A 13,858-nucleotide genomic window follows, 5' to 3' on the forward strand; every position below is an offset into this window, starting at 1 on the left:
CTTATTAATTACCGCGAGTGTAAACTGTTTTGCCTGATGAAGTGATATCTTTGTTTTCTTTTACTGTCAATTGAATTGAAGGGTGGTATTTTTCTTGGTTGTTGGTTGCTGTCTGGTGAAGAATAGATGAGTTGTTGTTGTCGGGGAATGATTGGTAGTGGTGGAATAGAGGTATGAGCGCGGTGAAGCTCTGAGCAGCCATTAATGGCGGCAATATCGCGAGTTTTGATAAGGGAGGAATTCGAGAGTTGATGGTATCGGCAAATGGGGTTTTTGGTAGGAATTAAAACCGGGTGGTTTAGTAGTGGTGACGAGTGAGGGTTGTGGTGGCTGTGGTGGTGGAGGCGCTGGTGAAGTGAGGAAGAAGAAGAAGAAGACCACGCACTGTTCGTGAGTTTTGTTTATGTGGGCTTGGGCCGAATTTCGTGGGTGGGCTTGAGTGTTTTAAATTTTGAAATTTCATTTTTGGACTTAAGTGTTAGACTTTGGGCCTTAGTCTTTAGGATTTTGGGTTAGAGGAGTTTAGGTATGGTTGACTGCTATTGACCTGGCTGGTTGACTTTGACTGTTGACCAGGGTTGACTGTTGACCAGTTGACCCAGTTTGACTTTTAACTCGGATTATGATTTGGTCTATTAGGATAGATCTAGGGCTATTAGCATGCTTGGATTTAGGCTAAGACTTATATATATATATATATATTATTGAACTTTATTGCATATATTATTTCAGAGAATGAAGGAGTATCTTGTTTCATGTATTTTTGGTTATTAATTATATGGATGTCTAAGTGTCATAACGTTGTATATCATAAAAGACTGAAATATCACATAGTAGTTAATACATGTACACACACACACACACACACACACATGTATGTATTAACTACTATGTGATATTTCAGATCTTTTATGATATACAACGCTATGACATTTTAGACATCCATATAATTAATAACGCGTAAACCAAAAATACATGAAACAAGATACTTCTTCGTTCTCTGAAATAATATATGCAATAAAGTTCAATAATGCGAAAAACAAATTTACTGCACCCTTTTAGAACTCTCCGCGCCTCAAGTTTTGGAAATGAGTTTTATGACTGATGATGTGGCGGGAATGACCCAGGGCATTCATTAAATATGCCATGAATGGCCCGTTAGTGATATGATAGGTATTCCTTGAATGTGGCGGGAATGACCTAAGGTATTCATTGAATGTGCCATGAATGACTTGAGTTTTTGTGCCCGAAGAGGCTGTGAAATATGTGTATGAAAGCCCATAGATGGCTATGATATTGTGGTATTCGGTAGGAGATATGCACACATAAATGTGTGATTTGGCAAATGTGTGGAGTGCAAATCGTGGAGTAGGTACTAAAGGGTGGGTGTATAAGAAAAATAATTGGTTAATTGATAAGAGAAATTGATTTGTTTATGCGAGTGTGTTTAGGCTTACATTGAATACCTATAAGATATCTACATATGTTATATAAAATTTTTAACTTTCTTTTGCAGGAGGGTAGGACTTAATAATATTTTGTGCAGTGACGCGATCCTACCCTTATATAGCAGTGGATATTAGTAAGTTTTAATTCAATTACTTAGTTATTAAAACAAGTTATTATAACGAGTTAATAAGATGGGAGTCTTGCTTGGGAAGAAACTATGTTGGTTGAAATGACGGAACTACCTGTCTTCCAAGTTGAGAATAATTATATTATGATATATTTAAAGTGTTAGTTGGATAAGTAAAGATTGGAAATGTTTATATGTGGTTAGTCTACTCATACCAGCAAATTCCATTTTGCTGGCCTATGTTTGCTTTGTTTTGACAACGTGGGTGTGTTCTTGAGAACATAGGTGGAAGGCAGTGGAACCGCGGCGTGTGATTTGGATTCTTGCCTGGAGCAGTCCGTTAGTTCTTTTATTAGGTCTGATTCTTATTGAAAGGATGTAATAACATAGTTTATATTTTTCATCATGACATGGGAACATGGTAGTGAGGACTATTATTCAGAGAGTTTGTTTGATGTTTTGTTTGGACGGGAGATAGCTTAACAAAGTGATGGTGGAAACTTCTGGGGTTTATTTATTTTCAAGTGGTTTCTTTTATGATGTGGGTTTTAGGTTTTGACATGTGTTGTATCCACCCCGTCATAGCCTGGGTTTTTAGACAATTGAACCGAGTGATGTTTGAGATATTTATATTTCAAATATTCACTTTGTAATTGTTTAGAAATTCGGGTTGTGACAGTTCTGTTGTTGGTTTACGCACAGGCCTAAAAAGCCCGTTATCCTATCAAAATGTTTTAATGAACTACTGACTGTTGTTGATAACTTGATACTTGATAGGGCCAAGATTTTATTGAGTCGGTGATCCGGCCACCCCCAATACAGTAAGAATGTAAGATAGGGTGACAATTGGCATATGTGATTGGATCAAAGGCCAAAAATATTGCTGATATATATGAAATATTACCGATATATATCGGTTTGTGGGTACTGATATGGAAATATTCAATATCTCTCCACCGAATATTGTAGTTTTTCCGGCTGATATATATCACATTTTTTTTTTTATATATTTTATATATCGGTGACTTATTCGATATAATCAATATATATTGTTTGAATTTTTAACTGTTTGACTGATATTTTTGATATATATCGTTATATATCAGTGATATTTCCGATATATATTGATATATATGGGGATGGTTATATGAACTCCACTTAAAGTGATTCCAAAAAAACTCCACTACTAAATACAATGAATTAGAAATTAATTTTTGGTGAAGACGTTCTCCACGTAATAGAGATCATTATTACAAAAATTCAATTCATTTGAAGAAGTATAACCCTGTAAAAAATCGTTTATAATATTTTGAAATTATCCAACGGTCCATATTTGTTTAATTTCAGTATAACTTTTAACAAGGTTAAACATATTTCAATTGAGCCGATTTTTTTGTGGGAGTGTTTTTTTTATCATGTTAGAATATTCCCAATGCAAATAGCTCTGAGGGGAAATTGAGCTATTTTTTGTGGTTGTGTTTTTTATCATGTTAGAACATTCCCAATGCAAACAACTTTAAGACGAAATAACAACTTGTCAACTTTATGAGCCAAAAACAATGGCCCAATGCAAGGGTGGCAATGAAGGTGGCAATGAAGATAGCACTTGCTACTGAAATAGTTGTTGACTTGTGATATTCGGACGAAACTTTTTATTCCGTCTCGCGTGTTTTTTTTCAATATTTTTTGTTTTTTTAACGGGATATTCATTTTGTCCCACAATTTATTTAGTTATTTTTTTATTTTATTTTTTTACATACAGACGGAATAAACACATTCCATCCGAATTTTAAAGTCATTTTTGCATTGGCCAACCCCTAGTAGCTTCTCACCAAGAAGGTAAACTATAAGGGAAAATACTCTTATGTAGAGGTAACAAGTTGTTGTTTGCATTGGGAATGTTCTTATGTATATCTCCACAACAAATTAGCTCTCAATTTATTTTTATATAAGTCCACTAGTAGAAATGGAGTAAGTATAAGATGGAGTAAGTATAACCATCCCCATTATATATAGTGATATATATATATTTTTTATTATCGAAAAAAAAATAGTGATATTTTAACCAGTTCACAAAAAAAAAATATATCTTTGATATTTCTAATACTAGTTAATATGTCGGGCCGCTGGCTGGCCTACTACATTAATAGTTGACTTGCTTCGACCTATTATAAGTGTATTATGTTACATTAATAGTTGATTTGCTCCATGCTTTTGTCTAATCATTCTTAATCCTTCTTGATCATATACTCTTCGAATTGAACAACTTACGCCGAATCGAAACACAAAGCAATATACATGAGTCTAATATCCGCAAGCATCCTACTTCAAAACTTTAAGACACCAATACCTCACTTTACCGAATTCTTCATAATACTATATCAAGGGATAAATAAAAGTAGGATGTATGTGGAAAAAAAAATCATAACGAAATAACTTGTTTTAGAAAACTATTTATAGCAGCAAACCATAAGATACCTGTGTCTCTGCACCACTACCTTGAATGCTTTATTAAAAGCTGGACATATATTACAATGATTACAACTTCAAATCAAGAACACACGGAGTTAGATATACTCAATGGTTTCTGTAAAGTCCTGAATTATTATTAAGGGTATTTTTGTAAATTTCATATTAAATCTAGGGTCATTTATGTAAATTGGTCATCGGGTTTATATTTCAAACGTACGTAACTTATGAAACTTAACTCCACTCATAAGTCACGTTAGGTAAGCGACCCATATCGCTAAAAATTTGACAAAATGCCGGTTAGCGGTTTTCCGCGTCGCGAACGAAGCACGAAAGTTAACGCCTTTACACGCATGAGTGGGTTATTGTTATAGCCTGGCGGTGAGATAGAATATAGAAGATTAAATTTAGCAGAGGGGGAAAAAAAAATAATTACGACGCGACGTCAAACGAGTGGAATTTGTTGTAGTTAGAGTTGGGAAAAATCATAATAGTTAGGGGGATTGATAGATATGATTGGCATTGACGTGCGGTCCTACAGTGGCTGTAAATGACTACAGAGCCCTGTCAGAGTAACAGTGCCAGAAATGGCCTGTAGCTCTGTTAACGGTAGTTAGATAAAAATTTATCCGAAACTCAATTCTTAACGTCGAGATTTCTTCTCGGCTTACACTAGTTAAGAATTCCTCGTTGTTCGATCAATTCTAACAACTGACTTATATGTATATGCTGTATAGGAGTGAATTCGAGTTGATTCGGTTAAGCGGGCTCGATTTGGTTAAGTGGGCTTGAGGAGAAGGAGCTTGCTAAGGTAGGAACCTACATACCAATATATGGTCTGCTTATTTTCATGCATGATTTGAATGGTTTAAAATAGGAAATAGATAGTTGCGTATCAACCATGCATGTATATATGATATTCATGTTTTGCACTGTATTTCCTCGCTATAAACTATATATATAGATAGCTTTCGTGTGAAATGGGTTTTTTTGGTAAAATCGGGGTAGCGGAGATTTGTTTTCTTTGTTAAAAGAGAAAACTGGTTTTGGGAAGGGTTCGCGTCTTTTGTCTCAGTAAGGAGACAGAGAGATGGATTTTGTATGCGGGTGAGGATTACCCGGTTGTTTGTAAATATGTGTGAGGTTCTGGATTGTCCCCGGGATAGAGTTTGTTGTTATTTACGATGATTCGCCGTTTGGGAATCATCGGTTGTCATTTACTATGACTGGCCCGTTTGGGAGTCATAGGTTGTATGTGATCGATGGGGGAAATCCAGGAACTCACACATACAGGACCAACAGTTTTAAAAGAAAAATTAAATATGTATCTATAGTATTTGGAAAACAATCGGTAATACGAGTATATATATATATATATATATATATATATATTACTATGCTTATCACGAGGGGATTTAGAAAAGGAATTGTGAATTCCTAAAAAGAATGAACTGTTGTGTACACCTTTCGAGGTGGTGGGCCACCTTTAAAGGGATGCATCACTGGATGTAGTCCGGGAATTCCTTTTCTACTTTTCTAGATAACCATGTTTGTACGTGTCATGTTGTATGGTGATTAGCTTGTGTGAGGTTACATGCTACCTCAATGAGGTTTAGACGCGAGGAGTGAGAGTTTAGTCCACTCCTGGATGTGTGTCAGGATCCTGAGCAGTCTGCAGTCGTCGAACGGTTGACCACCGTAAGTTAGGTGACAGCCCGTATGGGGGTCGTGGTCACAGGGCTCACCTGAGCCCTAAAAGCTTTGGGGATTTTGTGTGTACGAACACAACAACGGCATTTCAGCTCCCTGCCAGTAATATCAAGAAAACAACGGTGCATGGTTCACACTGGAAAGTACTGAACCGAGATTGCCTGTGACTGGGGCTGAGTACCAGTCGTACCCTCACCATTCTAATAGGATGCAGCGGCCACAATAGTTGTATGATGATTGTGAAAAACTATATTTTGTATATCAATGAAGTATGTCGAGATGATTTCTGCCAGTTAGTGATGTATATATATAGTCACGATATTTGAATACTTTTATGGAAACCCTGCACGTTTTAAATGTTTTCTATAAGTAACTATTTATTGGCTATGTGCGTTTCTACTGGGCATAGTTGTTTGCTCATCCTACTTAACATTTCGCAGACGATTCTGGAAGCGAGGTTTTACCTAACCCTAGTGATGGCGGTTATGGTGATTTGGGAGGATTTCCTTATGCTTGACGAGGGACGAGTCAAGTTCATACTTTGGTTGTATAGAGATAGTCTAGTCATTTTGGTTGTATATATATAGAGCTCCGCTCCTTTTGATGTATTTATTTGATGTATTTGAGTAGCAGTTACACTTAAACAGTGGGTGGATGTATATAATGTTGTTCAGAAGGTTGGTTTGTATATATATGGTTGTTGGAAGGTTGTAGTTTAGGATTTCCAAGTTATGACAGGTTTATGACTGGTTTTAGGGTTTACGAAGGTCGATTAAACAAAGAAAACTCTGCCGAAATTTCGTTAGAATTGGGTGTCAGCCTCGAGATTCACTCCTCGTCCTCGGGGATGTGTGTGGGGTCTCGGCGCATGATTCTCCCTCATAGATAAATAAGTTTTTTCACTATCATCGACCTTAAGCTGGAACAGCTTCAGGCAGTCTGCCATTTCTAGAGGGAACCAAACTGTCATAGTATTCCACCAGGACACATGAAACCATCTGGTGGATTTTCTTTGTTCTTTGCAAGTGTTCACATCTCAGAAATGAACGTATAATTGTTAAGAAATCACTTGCAGCATATGACAAATTGGCCATCGAGTCTATCATATACCTGGATGAGAGAACCTCCTAGTATCCCCACAGCTACATCATTCGATAACTCTAAATGTTGTCTGTTTTTGTTCTATATAGAGTAAACTGATGTGGTTAACTTAGGGATGAAAAATGAGAAAGACAGACCTTTGGAAAAGCAAAGATCCATCCTACTTAAAGAAGTTATGTAACCTTACCAGCACACGACTATCCTTGCACTTGGAAGTCCACCTTTTACTTCACCTGCAACAAGTCCATAATAGCTAGCACCTCTTACAAAATTTACTCCGTGAACCGGCAAGCGAGGCGGGTCAGCGTATCCCCGAGAATCTCTTGGAGGTTTGGAGTCGAGCTCCAATAACTTTGCAGCCCCTTTCATATGTTATAAAGTTTGACCACCGTCGTGCCCGCCATTACATTAATCGTGCTAGTGAATATCATTACCTATTAATAGATCACTCCCTATATTACATTAATAGGAAATGTATTAATGATCATTACCTATTTCAATATTAATATTAATAGATGCTAGTGACTATCTACAAAACATTGAATTGTGTTTATCTTTCTTCAAACAGAATTTTGGATGCAAAAGAAATAACATAATAAATCTTTAGATAAAAAATGCTAAACTCGGTCACTACTCCAAGATACTCATGTTAGTTACATATTTGCACCATGATCTAGAGATTACCAATGTCCAAATTGCATTTATATATAAGCATGTCTAGTACTTCCGAGTTCCGGTTGAACGCAGCCGGATAACTAAAGAAGAACTTACGGCATTGTTTAGTGATGAAATGGAAGCTTCTACGTCTTCATCCGAAGAGAATGAAACAAACCCGAATCCCTTTGGACTTCAAGTCCCCCGCACTGTGGAAATTCTGGCACCAAGAACCTTTCCTTTCTCGAGAGAAAAACTTGAGCATATCCAAGTCACCGTCTTTGCAAGATTACCAACATACACTTTATAAGGACTATCTACAAATTCAGATTCCTCGGCTTATAGGAGAGACGATCGACGGTCGACAAAGGTTTCTTGGTTATATTTACTTTGATTGTTCGTCCTCCGATTTCTGTTAGTTATTTCAAAAAGACGAATTAAACCAATTTCTAGTCCCTTACTTTACAATATAAGAGACGCCTCGTAAGAAGTGAAAACCGGACTATAATTACTTGTTGCTTAATCTATAATTATATCTTACCGCTCCATTCAAACTTCTCAACGGCTGCATTTGCATCCTCAACTGTTTTCATTGCAACAAAAGCAAAATGCCGACTCCTTTTAGAGTACTTGTCATACATGACCTGCCAAAGAAACCAACATTGTCAACAGTCCTCTGCAACATTAGTAGGTCACATAGTGTTGGGGATTACACCAATACCAATCGGTTCCCCCACTACACAGATAACTTGTATGAACACAATTCAACTCCAGATAAATTCTAAATATCAACTACAACCTATACTAACATGCCCAACTCGCTAAACAACTATTAACAACAGATAATAATGTAAAGCAGTAAAAGCAAACCACAACACAAAGATTTACCGTGGTTCGGCCAATGATGCCTACTTCCACAAGAGCCAGTTCTTAATAAAATGGGAAGGAAGATTACAATCTCTCCTTACAGTCTCTCACCTTACTAGATCACTCTTATCTCTTTACAGGGTTGTATCTCTGTAAAGGTTCTCTCTCAATCTTGATAGCTTTCAAGATTGGGTTTTATCTCTTTGTCTTAGTCCGGATTCCAACTCTTCCGACTTGTTTGGTTCTCATTGGTTAGGTTTTCCAAAACCTTGATTTTTGGTTTTATCTCCAAAACCAAATTTCGCGGTAATCTTGTAGCAAGGCCCACAAAATTATGTTCGGCGTTGGCGCTGGCTTCACACTCTGGCGAAGTCGCGCGACAAGACTGGAAGCCGAGCTGGCGGGCGCCACTTCTTTGGCGGGCCGCCTCTATGTTATGGAACTCTGGAAGTCGCGCTTCTATCTGGCTGGGCTATCTCGACTTGTCGCGATGCGAATTACCCCGTTCTGTCCGCTCGGTTTTCTCTCCTCATGTGAGGGATAACTCAACAATCTCCCCCCCGAACGGTGAGGGGCTACCTCCATCCAATTGCCAAATCATCAGAGGAGGTGTGCGCCATTCCGGCAATAGCACAACAAACATCAAACTTACCTTTCGGTAAGACTTTGGTCATCATATCCGACCCGTTCTTGTCGGTATGGATCTTCTCGATACACAAATGCTTGTCTTCGAGTACTTCTCTAATCCAATGATAACGCACGTGTATGTGCTTGGATCTAGAATGAAAACTCGGATTCTTGCTCAAGTGGATGGCGCTCTGACTGTCACATAGAACTACAAACTGTTTCTGCTTTAGCCCTAGTTCGTCGAAGAACCTCTTCATCCATAGCAACTCTTTGCAACACTCAGTGGCTGCAATATACTCGGCTTCTGTAGTGGAGAGGGCAACACACTTTTGCAACTTAGATTGCCAAGAAACTGCTCCCCCTGCAAAAGTAACCAGATAACCGGAGGTGGACTTCATCGAGTCAAACATCACCGCCATGTCTGCATCAGTGTAGCCTTCAAGTAAGGGCTTACTTCCACCAAAGCACAAACATGATTTGGAAGTGCCTTTGAGATATCTCAATATCCACTTAACACCTTCCCAATGTTCTTTACCCGATTTGATGAAATCGCTACCACCCCAACGGCGAAAGCAATATCCCGGTCTAGTACACACCATGACATACATCAAACCGCCCCATCTGCGGATGCATAAGGAATCTTTTCCATCCGACTCTGCTCATGCTCACCCTTAGGACACATCTCTTTGGTCATGCGAATGGCCACCAAGCGGACAATAACCGACCGGGTTTCGCTTGATCCATGTTGAATCTCTTCAACACCTTCTCAATGTAGCTTTCGAGAAAGCCACAACTTTCCACTCTTTCGTCACGGTGATCCGCGATCCCAAGTATCTGTTTTGCTTGACCTAAATCCTTCATCTCAAAGGACTTACTCAAGTCTTTCTTCAGCTTGGATATCTTGTTGATGTTTTGGGCCAACTATCAACATATCATCCACATACAAAGAATAACACAATGAAATCTCCATCCGGAAATCTCGAACAAACGCGACAATGATCGAAGCGGACTTCTTGTATCCTTGCTTCACCATAAAGGAGTCAAACTTTATGTACCACTCGTCTCGGTGCTTGCTTTTCAACCCATACAAGCTCTTTATCGGCTTGCATACTAGGTGCTCCTTGCCTTTGACCTCAAACCCCCTCGGGTTGGTCCATGTAGACATCTTCTTCAAGGTCTCCATGAAGAAAAAGCCGTCTTAACATCTAGTCGCTTTCAACCTCTAGGTTCATACTTTGGCCATACCCAATACCACCCGGATAGAAGTCATCTTCCCTACAGAGAGAAAATCTCATCAAAGTCAATCCCTTTCCTTTGACCGAATCCCTTCACACAACAAGGCGAAGCTTTGTGCCTTGGGTGAGGATTGTTCTCCCTCATGCTTGACTTTGTATATCCACTTATTCTTGAGAACTTTTCTCCTGTGGGTTTCTCAACTAACTTCATAAGTGTGATTCTTATGCAAAGAATCCATCTCGTCATGCATGGCCTTCAACCACTTTTCTTTGTGCGTACCTTCAAGTGCCTCTTGATAGTACATAGGTTCTCCACCATCCGATAGTAGCACGATTATGTGGGGATACCTGGTTGAAGCTAGTCTCTCTCTGTCGGACCTCCTTGCCCCATCTATTTTGGTGCCTCGGGAGGATACACTTCTTGCTTGCTCGGTGGTGGTTCATGCATCTCATCCGCATCTTCTATACCAATAGGTTCTATCCCATTATGAGCAATAGGATTTTCATCATGAGCTTCAAACTCATGGTTTCTCGTGATTCTCAATGCCTTCTCGCGACGTTCCACGGTAGGGAACTTCGTTTCGAATCAACAAGATCATTGGTGAAAGCCTCGTAGCTTCTCACCCTCCTCAAAGTCCGTTATGGTTTGGTCTTCTAAGAACACAACATCTCGACTTCGGATTACCTTCTTGTTAATCGGATCATAGAGTTTGTAACCAAACTTTTCATCTCCATAACCGAGGAAAAATGCACCGCTTGGCTTTGTCATCAAGCTTGGATCTCTCATCCTTCGAATATGCACAAATGCCCCGCACCCAAATACCCTCAAGTATCCATAATCAACATCTCGCCCGACCATACTCTCCGGATAATCACTATTCAGAGGCTTTCTACAGTGACAGTTGATCACATGCACGGTACAGACGATTGCTTCTACCCAAGAGTTTCTAGGTAGCTTAGAGTGAGATAGCATGCATCTTATCCTCTCTACAATGGGTGCGGTTCATTTCTCTCGCTATTCCATTCTCGTTGCGGTGTCTTGGGGAACGGTGCGCTCATGACGAATCCCATGACTCGGCAATACTCTTCAAATGGCCCAATGTACTCACCCCCATTATCCGGCGAATACATACACTTCAACAACTTCCCGGTCTCTCTTTCCACCATCTTTGTGGAATTTCTCAAACACGCCAAGTACTTCATCCTTGGTCTTCGGACTATAGGCCCATATCTTTCTTGGCGATCATCAATGAATGTCAAGAAAGACGGCTCCCGGTGGGACTTCACTCTCATAGGACCACATAAGTCTGTGGTGCACTAGCTCAAGGACGTTGTCCTTTACGTGAGACGGAATCTTTGGAAAGACACCTGCGGTTGCTTTCCTACCAAACAATGAGTACATGTATTTAAATGTGTACCTTTAATGTCCGGCATGGCCTTTTGCTTAGCAAGAACTTCCATCCCTTTTATGCCCATGTGACCACGGTCTCTTGTGCCACAATGGGGATGAAGCTTCTTCTTCACAGATTCGCTTTCGCTTTTACACAAACTAGCCACGTGTTTTGTAAAGAGAGCAAGTTTTCTTTTCTCCGGCTGCTACAATGGAACCTCTCGGTTTCCATACCCCGTTACCAAACGAGTTTACAAAGCCATCATCATCTAATTTCCGGCCCGAAATTAGGCTTAGCCGTATGTCGGGGACATGTCTTACATCCTTGAGTGTCAAGGTGTAGCCGACATTGGTTTCTACATGAACATCTCCAATGCCTATAATCTTGAGACTCCATTTTACTCCATCCTTACTTCACCATATTCACCACACCGTAGGTAGTGAAGAATCCCCTGTCGGCGTGTGACGTGATAGGATGCTCCCTCAGATCTATCACCCACTCAGATCCCGACATGAGGTACTAAGACAAAGACACACCACAATCGACACAATTCCCACTAGGTCGCCGACTAGTGCGGTAGTATCTCTTTTGTGTTTCCGTTCCCGCACCATGTCTTCATGTACGCGGTTATTCTTCTCATCCCTCTTCGTTGTCGCGACTCATATCTGAAGTGGCCTTTGGTGGCACAATAGTAACATTGTCTCTGCCTTAGGAGTTCTAGCTTCACCCCCGGATTTATTCGTCATCACCTCTAGAGCGAGATGGTTTTCTCGCTTCGACCTCTCCCCGTTTCTCGCGGAAAAGGACCTCCGAAGTTAGAAGAGCTGCTTCTTGCACTCCTTCTAGTCTCCTCATTCAACAAAGACGTGGTAGCCATCTCCATGGTAACAATTCCATCCTTGGCTGCTCCATGTAGAGAAACTGCTAATGTCTCCCAACTTTCGGGTAGAGAGCCTAATAGAAACAAAGCCTCAACTTCGTCTCCCAAATTGATCTTCATCAAATGCATCTGATTGATGATATTCTGTACTTCATTAAGATGCTCAGACATTGAAGAACCTTCTTGGTACTTCGTGTCTGCAAACTTCTTAACGACTAGCACTTTGTTTCCACCCGACTTCCTCTCATAAAGGTCTTCGAGTTTCTTCCATAGACTGAAGGCTGTAGTCTCTTGGGCCACATGGTGAAAGACACTGTCGTCTATCCATTGTCGAATGTACCCAATAGCTTTTCTGTCAAGCTTTTTCCACTCAGCCTCATCAGTCTTTTCTGGTTTTACTCCCTCATTCTCAATGGGAAGTGCCAAGTCCTTGCAGTATAGCAAGTCTTCCATCTTGGCTTTCCAGATGGTGTAGTTCTTCCTATTCAGACTCATCATACGAGTGTTCACGGAATGGTCCATCTCTACAAGTTATTTAACCTCAAATCTTCTCTCAGGAATTTCGTCAAACACCTTCTGACCAAGATTCGGATAACACCCTAGGCTATTCTAACCAAGGCTCTGATACCACTTGTTGGGGATTACACCAATACCAATCGGTTCCCCACTACACAGATAACTTGTATGAACACAATTCAACTCCAGATAAATTCTAAATATCAACTACAACCTATACTAACATGCCCAACTCGCTAAACAACTATTAACAACAGATAATAATGTAAAGCAGTAAAAGCAAATCACAACACAAAGATTTACCGTGGTTCGGCCAATGATGCCTACTTCCACAAGAGCCAGTTCTTAATAAAATGGGAAGGAAGATTACAATCTCTCCTTACAGTCTCTCACCTTACTAGATCACTCTTATCTCTTTACAGGGTTGTATCTCTGTAAAGGTTCTCTCTCAATCTTGATAGCTTTCAAGATTGGGTTTCTGTCTCTTTGTCTTAGTCTGGATTCCAATCCTTCTGACTTGTTTGGTTCTGTTGGTTAGGTTTTCCAAAACCTTGATTTTTGGTTTTATCTCCAAAAACCAAATTTCGCGGGTACTGTAGCAAGGCCCACAAAAATTATGTTCAGCCTGGCGCTGGCGGCCTCACTCGAAGCTGAAGTCGCTACCAAGACTGAAGCTGGAGGGGGCACTTTTGAGCGCTGGTCGCCCTATGTTCTTTGGAACTCGAAGCTGAAGTGAAGTTCTATCTGGCCTGCTGGCTGGCCTCGACTTGTCGCGATGCGAATTAAGCCCGTTTACGTCGGCTCGGTTTCTCTCCTCATGTGAGGGATAACT

This window comes from Coptis chinensis, chromosome 2 (genome assembly GCF_015680905.1).
Source record: "Coptis chinensis isolate HL-2020 chromosome 2, ASM1568090v1, whole genome shotgun sequence".
Classification (NCBI taxonomy): Eukaryota; Viridiplantae; Streptophyta; class Magnoliopsida; order Ranunculales; family Ranunculaceae; genus Coptis; species Coptis chinensis.